This window comes from Asterias amurensis, chromosome 11, assembly GCF_032118995.1.
Source record: "Asterias amurensis chromosome 11, ASM3211899v1".
NCBI lineage: Eukaryota > Metazoa > Echinodermata > Asteroidea > Forcipulatida > Asteriidae > Asterias > Asterias amurensis.
Genome location: NC_092658.1, coordinates 21,087,888 through 21,101,716, shown reverse-complemented (window position 1 = coordinate 21,101,716; position 13,829 = coordinate 21,087,888). Strand labels below are relative to the sequence as shown.

The 13,829-nt window shown below is 37.8% G+C and overlaps 1 protein-coding gene across 2 annotated transcripts in view; it reads left to right on the top strand.

Moving 5' to 3' along the window:
* LOC139943834 (AP-4 complex accessory subunit tepsin-like) overlaps positions 1–13,829 on the top strand; it is a 226,851-nt gene that overhangs the window by 132,242 nt on the left and 80,780 nt on the right. The gene's annotated exons all lie outside the window — the stretch shown is intronic.

Genomic DNA, 13,829 nt, shown 5'->3' with positions numbered 1-13,829 from the left:
AAAAATGATAAGCGGGTTGGTTTATTCCTCCATGGTTTGTTCTACTTTTAAAACATCTTTCTAACCATTCGCATTTTATAACAAACGGTTAAAAAATATTTTTCAAAGACCAACTCGACCGATCCAAGGCATTGTGTTCCTTTTAATACTTCCGGATTGCCACACAAAAGAAAACCCGGATTATATCGAGACAGGATTCCCGGAACCCAACACGATCGACGCTGAACAACGCTTAAGTCATGACGAATAGTACGCACGAAGTCAACACGCGATCCGGAACAAGGAAAATGATTGTCATTCTTTCCCGAAGTTATGAAACCTTTATCTGGAGAAACGCATTTATTTATTTTTTTTTTAAACTTCGCAAGGAAGTCTTCAATTTTTCGACTGTTCCTTAAATTGTTTCAAATTATTTCATGCATTAACTATGAGAAATTGTTTCAAATTATTTATCGCATACACTATGAGAAAAATAAGTGTCTTTGTTGTCCTTTAAACAAATCGTGGCTGACTTACTTATTTTTTGAAGGACATACATTAATAGCTTAAGAGATTTTAATTGCGAATGTAACGAGAAACATATTTGCCATTTCGATGAAATTTTCTCATAAGGGGAAGAATTGTTTATCACAACTCAGTTCTTGTTTCAGCTTAGCAAATCATATCACCAATGACTGTGTGCAAATAATTGTTTAATATGGCTCAGCGTTTGCTAAAAAACATGACCTCATTTGAAGAAATTTGTCAGGTTAGTTGACTAATTCCTGCTTGTTGAAAACTAGAGGATTGGAATGAGCTTACTCGTCCGAGAAGCAATCGTGCATCGTACCTTTAAGAGCGCGAGGACATGTACCGTGCCCCGGGGCTTGCCGCCCCATAAGGACCCGCGTCAGACGCGCTGCACTGAAGCAACAGATTATAGGCCTGGTAGCCACCGGTCAAACTGTCCCCGCATCCGTCATGATTCCATTATGATATTTACACAGCAATATCAAATGAAGGCCCGGCTTTAACATGGAATTTAATGTGTTCATGCATCACTGTGACACCCACGATGAGTGCTGTGGATAAACATGCTAATTTGTATGCCAAGTATGCCCAACGGCCGATTTCAAATGTTGGTAAATGGCACGTGCGTTGTGTTGCATGGAAGTTGATCGTCTGCTTGTTTGTGCATGAGCTAAATGTATGATGTGTGGACGTCGAATGCCATGCAAGACAAGGTACCAGACGTTGAATAAAGACAGCTGTTCCGCACAGTCATGTTTGTGTGGAATCAATAAAACTGTTTCTACACTTTTTGTTTCTTACGAATTGTCAAATTTATCGACCGTTTATACAAGTCAAAGATAAACAAGGCATGTCTAAGTAATGCGCCTTTGATTTTTTCACAGAACTCGGCAAAGTATACTGAGTATACAGTGCTATTACACATCGGTGTATTTGGGTAAACCAAAATGAATTCATTATCCACCCGATGTAAATTTAACATCTATAAAATCGTTGCTGTACCCGCTGTAAAATTTCGATTCAAACTGCCCCTATGCATATGCCTGTGATTTTTTCGCAGAGCTCGGGAAAGTACTGACTTACTGGTGTAAGGGTGAAACTCAATAATTTATAACGTACCGTTTTTCAAACATACGAATTTCTCTTTAACGTGTTACTCTGAGTGTCATTGTGTCACTTGTTAATTTCCAATTTCCAGAAGAAAAAAAAGATGTGTCAAACCTTATTAATTTTTATTTTATTTTATATATTTTGTGTTTCTCTAAACTCACGTCCTAAAGTTTCTCATTTGAGCAAATGTCATTGACCAAGTCGTAATTTTCTTAATTGTTGTATTCTCCTTAACTTGTTACTCTAATTGTCAGTTATCTCACTCAGTTAATATCCAATTTCCAGAACAAACAAAAACCAAAGATGTGTCAAACGTAATAAAATCGTTTTGTATATTCTGTTTTTCCGTAAACTCACGTCATATAGCTACTATGTAGAGCAAAGTTCATTGACAAAGTCACAATTTTCTTAATTTGGTATCGCTTGTCACGGTTAAGGGCGACAGGGCGCACAGGGCGACTATATGTTGACATTGTGCTTGATTCATTGCACGTCTTGTCCATCTAAAGTAACTTTTATCCTGATTTGCTTTAACTAGTCAACCTTATCATACAGTCTACCATCTACATCGTACTGGCTACCAAGTATCAAGACATCAATAACGACAATTCGAACAAATTTGACCAGAAAAAAACGAGCACGCGCGGGAGACAGCAATTTGCAAAATAATCTGCTGAAAGCATTTCCCGGATGGGTCAAGACGTACAAACTGCCACTCAAACCCGAATAAAGTCTACGGGGGCAAGAAAGAGGATGCAGACATCTGAAAATGAGGACAACCTCCCTGATAAGTAACTCAACACTTGAAGACATACAAGTACAGATGTGAATGTCACAACAGCTTCGGGAACCGACAAGTAATTTTAGGATAAGTGTTGTGTCTGTGTACCATAATTGTGGCTAGTCCCCTGCAACGGTGGAGTGTTTATAACGAGAGAAGGGTTGAGTTATCGTGGTCATTAACTGAGGGACTAAGGAATTCCCAGAAAAGGAAGGAATCAGCGTGTTTGTGTTTCGCAACACGGGGACAACCAAGATGATAAACTCATGTCAAATCGGGATGGACTTTTACTGAATACCTTAGGATCGGTAGCGTGACGATTTGGGGTTGGCAAGCGGTTTAAATGGATAACTTGGGAAGGGGGTTGGAGATGTATTTAACTTATCATGTCTCTACATGTCTCAACCTGATTGTTTTTGTGGGCGGGGTAGGGTGTGGGGTGGGCAGTCGGGTTCTGGGCGAAGTAGCAAGGCGTACAGTTTCTAAACCATTGAGACGAGATGTGTTGATAATAAATTCGAAATGTTAGCACTTCGTAAGATTTATAATTTACTGTTAAAAAGGGCCGGGGTAAGCTGTCACAAGGTTTTCACAAAGGTGGCCGAGCTGGCGTAGTGGCTTTCATTGTCTTCCACTGTTAAAGACCCTGGTTCGAATCACGCCGGGGCACTTTGTGGATTGGGTTTTCAGTCCCTACCTGACTGCTTGGGTTTTCTCTGGAATAAATCTCTGGGGTTTTCCTCCAAAATCTAAATCCCCCTTCCTTGTATTCTCTCTTCTCTTTATCTCATCTCCCTTTAAAGTGCGGACCCACACAGGTGAAGATATCCATACTGAAGAATGAAACCAAAATCTGGTGCAAAATATGTACATGTGCAAGTACAAATCCTAGATGGTCCATTTCAGCTGGCAATTCCTCAAGACAGCCTTGGGTTCTTGGTAAAAGAGAGGTGTACGTTTAGTAATTACTCAAAACAAATATTAACTTAAAAACTGACTTGGTAAAGAGCATGGAGAGCTGTTGATATAGTAGAACATTGAGAGAAACGGCTCTCTCTGAAGTAGCATAGATTTTGAAATAGAGGTAATTTCGCAATAAAATAATAAAAGACTTAGCCAGAAGTCTTTTATTCCTATCTGAAAGCATACCAATTCGTGCAACAAGGGTGTTTTGTCTCTCATCATTTTCTCGCAACTTCGATGACCAATTTAGCTCAAATTTTCACAGGCTTCTTATTTTAAGCTTATGTTGGGACACACCAAGTGAGAACACTGGTCTTGAACAATTTCAAAACGTGTACCTTTCTTGTAATACAGTGACTTAAAACAAATTCTTGGAGTCATTGGCTTCACAACCAGAATAAAGTGTAATGGGGAAGTTAAGAGGTTAAGGTGACACAGTGCTATTTACACCCTAAACAAACAAACACCCCATCACCCATTGACCAAAGTACTAGATCATTACATCTTGAGAGGCTAAGTTCATGAATGCAGTTCGTGATGTTAATTTGTGTATCAGACGAGGCACTTAGGCTAATGGATGAAACGTCTTATGCAAACAGTCAAAGCTTCAATGTCAGACTGTGTTTTACTTTCAGATTTGTGGCAGCGTGTTAAATGCAGAGGGACACATCTAGATACTTGGTATATTTGCAAGTGGTTAATGATGCACGAACTGTGAACATAAAGAAATCACCTCGGTTATTATGTACACATTGAAGTATGTGCGTGGTCTGGTTTCACATCGCTTGCGGGTTATGTCCTCGCTTTGTATGAGATTTAGGCCATTCCAATATTATATTACAATAATTGTTCGCAACCTTATTTCAATTTTGTTATTTGGGGCGAATGCTAATGCGATTGTTATAATATACTGCAACATTTATATTCAATTATGTTTTTGCTTAATTGATCTAAACGTAGTCGACAATGTGCGTATTGAATCATACACGTTGTTAAGGAACCATTATGTATGTTTTTTTTAGTCCGAAAAATATATCTGTGTCGTTGAAGTGTCGTAGCCGAGCAGTTAAGAGCACCAAATTCAAACTCTGGTGTTTCAGTTCAGCAAAGTGTGGGCTCGAGTCCAAGTCGTGACAATTGTGTCCTTAAGCAAGAAACTTTTACCATTACTTTGTCCTTCAGATGGGACGTAAAGCCGTTGGTCCCATGTGTTGTGTAACGCACATAAAAGAGCCCAGAGCACTTATTGAAAATAGAGGGGTTCGCCCCGGTGTTCCTGGCTGTGGCTGCTGTATGCGCCGTAGCACCTTGCAAACCCTTGTAATGTGCCACATAATTGGGTCTCAGAATTCATAACGTCAATAACCTAAATTTCTGTAAGAATGTATATACTAATCGTCTTGAGTACCTTGTTGGTAGATACTTGTGCTATATAACACTTCGATATTAATACTATTATTACGTCCGACACATTAAGTCCGACAAACCACTTTTTGGCCCATATGGTATCCTCTGGATCATAACAGTTGTACCATTGTGTCTGACAAATGTTTTTGTCCGACCCATTGTGCCGACTAACTCATATGTCCAACGTATCCGACGAACCATTATATCCGATAAAACATTTCTATATCCGACAAACCATTATTTCCGACAACCATGCCGACAACTATCATGTATATGACAAACTATCAAGTCAGACACAAACCATAATGTCCAACAAATGAAGTTATCCGACAAACCGTTATGTACGACAAACCATTAGGCCCATGTAAAAACAATTATTGTATCTGACAAACGTTATGTCCGACAAACTATCATGTCCGACAAACTCTGTCCGATAAACTATAATTTCCGACAAACATTAAATTATCCGACAAACCATTATGTTTGGCTAACCATCATGTCCGCCAATAATTAGATCCGACAAACTACGTCTCACAAACTATTGTGTCGAGCAAACCATTATAACCGACAAACCATTAAATCCGACAAAACCATTATTTGCGACGTACAATTATGTTTGACAAACCATCATGTCCGCCAATAATTGTATCGGACAAACTATTATGTCGAACAAACTATTATGTCGAACATATATCAGAAACCATAGTTTCATGAGTGTAATTTGAGGGGAACCTGGTTTTATACATAAATTAACCAACATTGAAACTTTCGGTTGAACATAATGTTTATTCTACCAAAAGGACTGTTTTAGAAAACAAGATAACCCCAATTTTGTTGTCAGAATGTAAGTAAATAAAACAGCCACATCTTTTTCACCTCTGGTATGTAGGAATTAACTTACGAATTCCTTGAGACGTGTATTTGTTTAGATCTGAAAGGTTTTGCGTTAAGTCTGTTGCTTTTCCCTTTGTCTCCACATTCATTGTTTACCCTTTATACCCTTTCTGCGTGCTTTTCTAACTCCCTCTCTGTTCATGTACCGCCACTTAACTGTTTGGACTGTTGCTAGCTGACACACTTGCATACCTGTGTGCGTTGTTGTTTAGCCTTCGAGAAAGACCCTTCCATGACCGAAATGTCGAGCCTTTAACATTTGGTTCGCTTTTTCGTTCACATTAAATTGGTTTCATTCCACAAGAATACAGTAATTAGATTTCATCAAAATGTGTGGATAAAGTTCCAGTGCCGGCTGTGTGGGTTTGAGGAGACAGACCACTTTAATGCTGTTAACCCAAATAGGGGAACAATAATTCATAGAAGTATGAATGGGTGAGTGTCACTTGAATCAAATCTATCTCTTTCCTTTAGCGTTTCATCCCTCTTCACCGATTGAATCTCATAGGACCAGACGTGGAATTAGATCCACGAGTATCGAGATCATCAAAAGATAGTCTCAAAGTCCATTTCTTCCGATGTCCCACTTGGATTTCATTTCATCCCATTTCCCTTCTTTGATGGTTGTAGAACTTTTTTTGATATTTAAACTAAAGAGCGGTTTCTAGTACATGTATCATTTTTCTGAACATACATGTTAAAGCTGTCAATATTAAAGGCACTGGACACTATTGGTAGCAGCTCAAAGTAATTGTTATAGCATCAAAACTTACTTGGTAACGAGCAATGGAGAGCTGTTGATAAAACATTGTGGGAAACTGCTCTCTCTGAAGTAACACAGTGTTTGAGAAAGAGGTAATTTCTCACTCTATTAATATTAAAGACTTCAGGCCTGAAGACTTTTATTAGGCATCTGAAAGCACACAATATTGTGTAACAAGGTTGTTTTTCTGTCATTGTTCTATTGCAAATTCGATGACCAGTTGAGTCCAAATTTTCACAGTTTGATTATGTTATGCACATGTTGGGATAACTTTCACATGTTAGTTTTATTGTAAACATCTAAACACCTATATAGGATTAAAACGCTCGAAAGTTTTCAAAACCCAAAGATCAACATTGCCTTTAAGGTTTTTCTCACGATTCTGCCTCATGGAGTCGACACCCTAATACCTCCCACTCAGCATCACAGAACAGAGTGAGGACGGTCGCTGTCCGCAACATAGCACTCCTATTAATGAAAGCGACCAAAATTCCTGAAAGAGTACACATGATTGACATTGAGCCTCAATCAAATGAAACTGACTATCAAGACAACACTATGAGAGGTCAGTCTCCCCCTCCCCCTCCCCGATTGTCCCCTGATTGCACCCACAACAGACTTGGTTTGTCCAGTTTGCTTTTTCCCCCTATTCTTATTTTTTCGAAGAGCGACGTTCTAAACGATCTTGCATACATTTTTCTCCTCGAGAAGTGCCAATATTTTGTTTCGAACCAAATCTGAAAAATATCCTTAATATCTCGGCACTCCATTGACTACCGACCCTCATGCTAAAAAATATAATTTTCATGTGTCCTTTTTCCTCTGCCACGTTAATATAACACAATTGGAAATAGTAACAGCATAGTTACCACACTTTAAAACACTGGACACTATTGGTAATTGTCAAAGACCAGTCTTCACAGTTGGTGTATCTCAACATATGCATAAAACAACAAACCTGTGAAAATTTGAGCTCAATTGGTTGTCGAAGTTGTGAGATATTAATGAAAGAAAAAAAACCTTGTCACACACGACGTTGTGTGCTTTCAGATGCTTGATTTCGAGACCTCAAATTCTAAATCTGAGATCTCGAAAACTACGTCACTTCAGAAGGAGCTGTTTCTCACAATGTTTTATACTATCAACCTCTCCCCGTTACTCGTAACCAAGAAAGGTTTTATGATAATAACTATTTTGAGTAATTATCAATAGTGTCCACTTCCTTTAAATTTTGTTATCACAACAATACAGCTTTCATATAAAAGAACAGTCCATAGAAACAGCGTCACTGGATGGGCTAGCACCAACAAATTGAACATTGATTACACTTAACCCTAACAGCACAAAATACAGATACATGTGTTCGTATAGATCTTTTGTTTTGACAATAGGTTTAGGTGCTATATTCATTTGTTTTCTGAATCTCAATCTTTATTTTGATCCCTGGCCCCTTTTGGATATGTGAAAAGTCCCAGGAAAGTATATCAATGAATATAAATCTTCCAGGTCTCAAACACAATACACCCGTACACTATACATGTGTTTGTGTAGTTATTTTGTTTTTAACATTAGGTTTATATGTGCTAAGTTCATAAGCGCCGTTGGTTTTCTACATCTCAATCTTATTTTGATCCCTGACTCCCTTTTGGATATGTGGAAAGTCCCATGAAAGGATATCAATGACTATGACTCTTCCAGGTCAAAATACTTTAAAAATAGTCATTGGCTCTTGTGTTTGATTTATTCCTGTAATTTTATTTAAACTGTTGTGCTTTTAGGTCTTTTGGGCCACTTGATAATAATAAATATACCAGAAATTGTATAGAGGATTGATGAATTGGTACGTCATCTCAATTGAGGGATACATAATTTAAATTGTGTAAAACCGAAGTCAAGCTACATGTTTTTCAAACTTCACTTTCTTATAACGAAATCAAGTTTTCCCGTATTACCTCACAACCATTTGCCCTCGCTTAGTCAACATACATCAGCAAACAGCCGTGGGTCAAAAGCGATAACGATTTTTATTTGTTCATGGCCGTGACATTAAAATCTTAAATAAACTTATTAGTCGTCTTTAAACGTCATCTGATTTTACTCACAATATTTATTGTGAATAAATTGCTTGTACTTTATATTCGACTCAAGGACAGTGGTAAATGAGATTAGACTCTCGTCAATAATCGACTGGCAGGAAATCGGTAATGAATTTATTTAAGCCAATCTAGCTTATCTCTTGTTGGCGACCGTTTCATGTTGACTTAGAGGGGTATACATTTGGTTATTACGCGAACAATTTCATGACCATAAAAACTTACTTGATAAAAAAGTACTGCAGCTGCTCATAGCATTTTGAGACAAATTTCCCTTCTGAGGAATGTGGTTAAAATATGTTTCATGAGAAACGTATCACGCAGAAACGTTTCTCAGATCATGTATTCCAGATACTGATTATTATTCCTGCGTAGACTTAACCACTCTCGTTCTCGACCATCTCAAAAACGCAACACATGAAATAAATTGTTCACAAATTAGTTTAAATGTATATATCTACATTCTTAATGATTAACACGTTTAGTAATTACTCAAAACAAATATAAGCTTAAAAACTGACTTGGTAACGAGCATTGGGGAGCTGATGATAGTATAACACATTGTGAGAAACGATTCCCTCTGAAGTAGCATAGATTTGAGAAAGAGGTAATTTCTCACTAAAATAATAAAAGACTTCCAGCCAGAAGTATTCGTATATCTGAAAGCACACGAATTCGTCCAACAAGGGTGTTTTTTCTTTGATCATTTTCTCGCAACTTCGACGACCAATTGAGCTCAAACTTTCATAGCTTGTTCTTATGCTTATGTTGGGATACACCAAGTGAGGAGACTGGTCTTTGACAATAACCAATAATGTCCAGTGTCTTTAAAGCAATCAAAGGGGTTCAAACAACCAATACCTAATCTACCTTTAAGAGAACATCGATACAGTTATTGTTAAAAAATTACTACAACGAGTAGAATGATGCTGTTTAGTCACCAACTCCACCGTTTGTTATTGCGTTTATTCACCCATGATTCACCAATATTTTCTTGTATAAACACTTACTTGGCTTGTCAACATCATTGCATCTGATGAGCGAGGTTTTTCTTGTACTATGTAATAGATTGGTATTTAAGTGCTACCACTGCTTCCTTTGGTTGCAAATTGACTGTGGGAAAAAAATAGTATTTTTGGAATTGACCCACCCAACCACTTGAAATTTCGATGGCTTTTTCCTGGCTTCCAGCTGCAACTTTGAAGTTGAAACGAAAGAAGAAAATCCATGTCATCTTCCAATCGTGCCCAGAGGTCAAGTATCGAAACAAGGTTGACCGATACGCATAATTGCACAAACATGACAGATAAACAGGAATAGACAGGTATTTTTGTTTGTTTTTTGTTCTCCCTTTTACAAAAACGTTTGCTATTATTTTTTTTTATTGAGAACTGATTGTAATTTTTCCAGTTATATCTTTTGGCCAACCCAGTTTTGAGACTTCACATTTTTAATACCGATGATTCTGAATGACCCCTTATGTGGTGTTAGGTTAAAGGCAGTGTTAGGTTAAAAGGCAGTGGACACTATTGGTAGTTACTCAAAATAGTAATTAGCATAAAACCTTACATGGTAATAAGTAATGGGGAGCTGTTGATAGTCTAAAACATTGTGGGAATCGGATCCCTCCGAAGTAATGTAGTTTTCGAGAAAGAAGCAATTTTCCATGAATTTGATTTCGAGACCTCAGATTTTGAATTTGAGGTCTCGAAATCAAGCATCCGAAAGTGTGACAAGGGTGTTTTGTCTTTCATTATTATGTCGCAACTTCGACGACCGATTGAGCTCAAATTTTCACAGGTTTGTTATTTTATGCATATGTTGAGATACACCAACTGTGAAGACTAGTCTTTGACAACTACCGAAGGTGTCCAATGTCTCTAAAGCTAGATTCTGTAATGGAACATAAAACAAACCGCCCAACATCACAAGGCCACAAACGGCCACAAACGGCCGCAGACGGCCACTTGAAGGTGCTGGTTTGACACTTTACTGATTTATAGGCTTATCGACCCAAATCAGCTGTAACCAGAGGCACGTTGCCACCTACTCCTAAGGCTGAAACAGGGTTACACTCTTTACACTCCGGAAGGATAGGCATGGGTTTCATTTTATCTATTTTTAAAGAGTGTTTTATACTGTACATGTTCTAGTGCGATTCAACCATATCGGTTGTCATACTGTTCCTTCCTTTGTAATGTTTTTTACTTAATGAAACAAACAAATAAAAATAGTATATCTTATATAAAGGATAGGCATGGGTTTCATTTTAGCTCTTTTTAAAGAATGTTTGCTACTGTACATGTTCTAGTGCGATTCAACCATATCGGTTGTCAAACTGTTCCTTCCTTTGTAATGTTTTTTTTTATGAAACAAACAAATAAAAATAGTATATCTTATATAAAGGATAGGCATGGGTTTCATTTTAGCTCTTTTTAAAGAATGTTTGCTACTGTACATGTTCTAGTGCGATTCAACCATATCGGTTGTCAAACTGTCCCTTCCTTTGTAATGTCTTTTTTATGAAACAAACAAAAATAGTATATAATATATAATACATAATATATCATCAACGTAGGAGCCTGGTTGGTTGAGCAAAATTCACTTATCTTTCCAACATGAATACTATAGCAGACAAAAATTAATGTCCTTATTACTAAGAATCGACTTCACCCCAAGCAATTTCGTTTTCGATTTGAACGGGAAATGACTGTGCTTACGAAGACAAAATTAAAATCAAGAAACTCTGATTACATCAAGGTTTGGTAGACATTCTTACAGAAGCATCCTGCCCGCTAGGTTTGAGATCAAATCAAACTTGAACTACACTAACCAGAATGGCCAGGTATTGTGGTAATACCATTGAGATGGCTATTCAATTATTCTGAGAATTAGATCAAATCGCAAAGCCATTATGCTGAATTGGAGTGAATTGAAGGCATGGAGCATAGAGGAGACAGTTAACGGTCTTCTGATGTTGTTATTCCGGGGTTTTTCCAAGCTACCATTCCTGTCTGCTGATAAAGGGGCGCGACGAGGACGTTTTCATTGAGATTGCAGCGTACGATTTTAATCCACTTTCGATAAGAGTCAATAATAGGCACATCTCAAAACCATTGTTTAAACATGTCCTGATTTTACGTGGAAGGAACTTTCCTTTTAATGTCAGTGTCGTATTTTGCCTGCCAGAAATTTCCAAGGAATGTACAAGTCAGTCTATGTGTACATACAGTGGTGTACGTTGGCTATATAGGCCTACACAACCAAATTATTGCATAATATTTATTTTCATTATGCAATATGTCTATCTGAACCAAAATGTATGTCACCATAACATGTTGTAGGCCTATGTATGAATTGTACATGAGAATACGAATGGATGCTCAGTCCTCATATAACATTGGTATATATAAACCCCGGGCGGTTGGGGCACCCTCCTTCCCCGGGGTGACTCCTGTAAAACCATCCCACTCTGGTTTCATTATACCATAACTATAATACCATATTATATACTGTACGCAAAGTTACTCTCAAACTTTTCAACACCGATCCAGGCCGGCGATTGTGCCTTAAACTTGATTAAAGAGACACCACGCAACCAGTAGCCTGTTTTAGCACCCACACTACCGCACCTTTTTATATTGAGTAAAACAGTCTAGACAGCATTTGCACAGCTTGAACATAGCCCAAATTAAGGTAATACTAGCTAGCAGATTCATTGACTCGCTAACACAACCAATATAGCACCTTATCTCGGCTCAAACGCAGTTCGGTAATAAAACCCGAGTAACATTTTCTGCTAGCATAGACAATACTTCACTTTATCTTGATCTAAGCGTACCTGAAGCAGACTTTCTGACAAACATGAGCATTATTTATTCTTCATGTGTAACGGCCTTGGAAGCTATCTCACAATCTGCAGAGCACCGAACCCTTCAATTATACAAACTTATTTATATCTGCAATTCCAATTTTTCGATTTTTTCCCAATTGATCGTGCGTTGAATCACACCTGTCCCTTCTTCTTCAAAAAGCACACCGCTGTGATTGTTCCATGCATCCATTATTTACATAGCGTGGGTGTATAGAGATCTATATGAAGATAGGCAGTGACTCTTACCAAAAGAGCAGAAAGGTAAACTATTTCAATATTTCAATATTTATAATAGTTATGAGAGAATAATGTTTGGCAGATGGAATTAACAATGCCTCGAAAATCTGTTCGTACCTTTTTTTCTGCAATCCGTTGTAAACGAACATAACCCAGGTTGACCAATACTGACAAAACAGAATGTCATAATAAATGTGATTAAAGGGTTGATACCTTTTGTTTGATACATTTTTATAGTTTGTTGACCATTACGTGAATCCATATACTCACTTGAAATTAAGATGTAATGTAAGTTTCAGGTTCATTAGTTGTCAAGTTTTTGACAAACAGAATATCATAAACAATTTTTAAATTGAGGGTTTAGATAACCTTGTGTTTGCTACATTTTTGTTTAGTGTGTTGGCCATTACGTGAATCTTTCTGTAGAAGCTTCAGGTTCATTAGTCGTCAAGTTTCTGACAAAACAGAATGTCATAAACAATTTTGATAAGGTTTTGATACCTTGTGTTTGCTACATTCTTATTAACATCGCCATAATAATGTTCGAACTGATAATTCGGGTACAGCAGTATACGTTAAATGTTGTACTTTTTTTATTCAGAGTGAAACTTGCTCGTACACAGGCCTGGAATGACACCGAGCCCATGGCCTTCGTTGCCCCTGGTCTTGGCCTTAGTGCCCCTTCAAAAGTTTCCCATAGACTTTAAGATTTCCCAGCACAAGTGCCCTTTGAAAAATCAAAATGGCCTTTCCCTATCAGAGATGAAACTCCATGCCTGCGTACCATTCATTGTCTCTGTGTTCTAGGGTCTCGAATAAGGTCCGTTACCCATTGACATTATTGTCGTGTCTTCGCCTTTACCGAATCTGTACAAACAACTCTCCACACGCTCTTTGAAATAACAAGAGTCCTTCTTTGTCACAATTTAATCTAATAACCTAAACGTGCCAAGATCGATAACAGACAACCTTATGACTTAGTCAGACTTTATAACAGATGTAAAATATCTTATATCGTTGCGGTATCCGAAGCCAAAACATAGGATTCGAACTGCCACTAGCTACTGGGCAAGTAGTCTAGTTGGTAAGACACTGCTCTGAAATTGCAAGGGTCGTGGGTTCGAATCCCACCCGAGTAACATGCCTTTGATATTTTGTCACAGAAATCGGGAAGGTAATGAGCATACAGTGCAAACA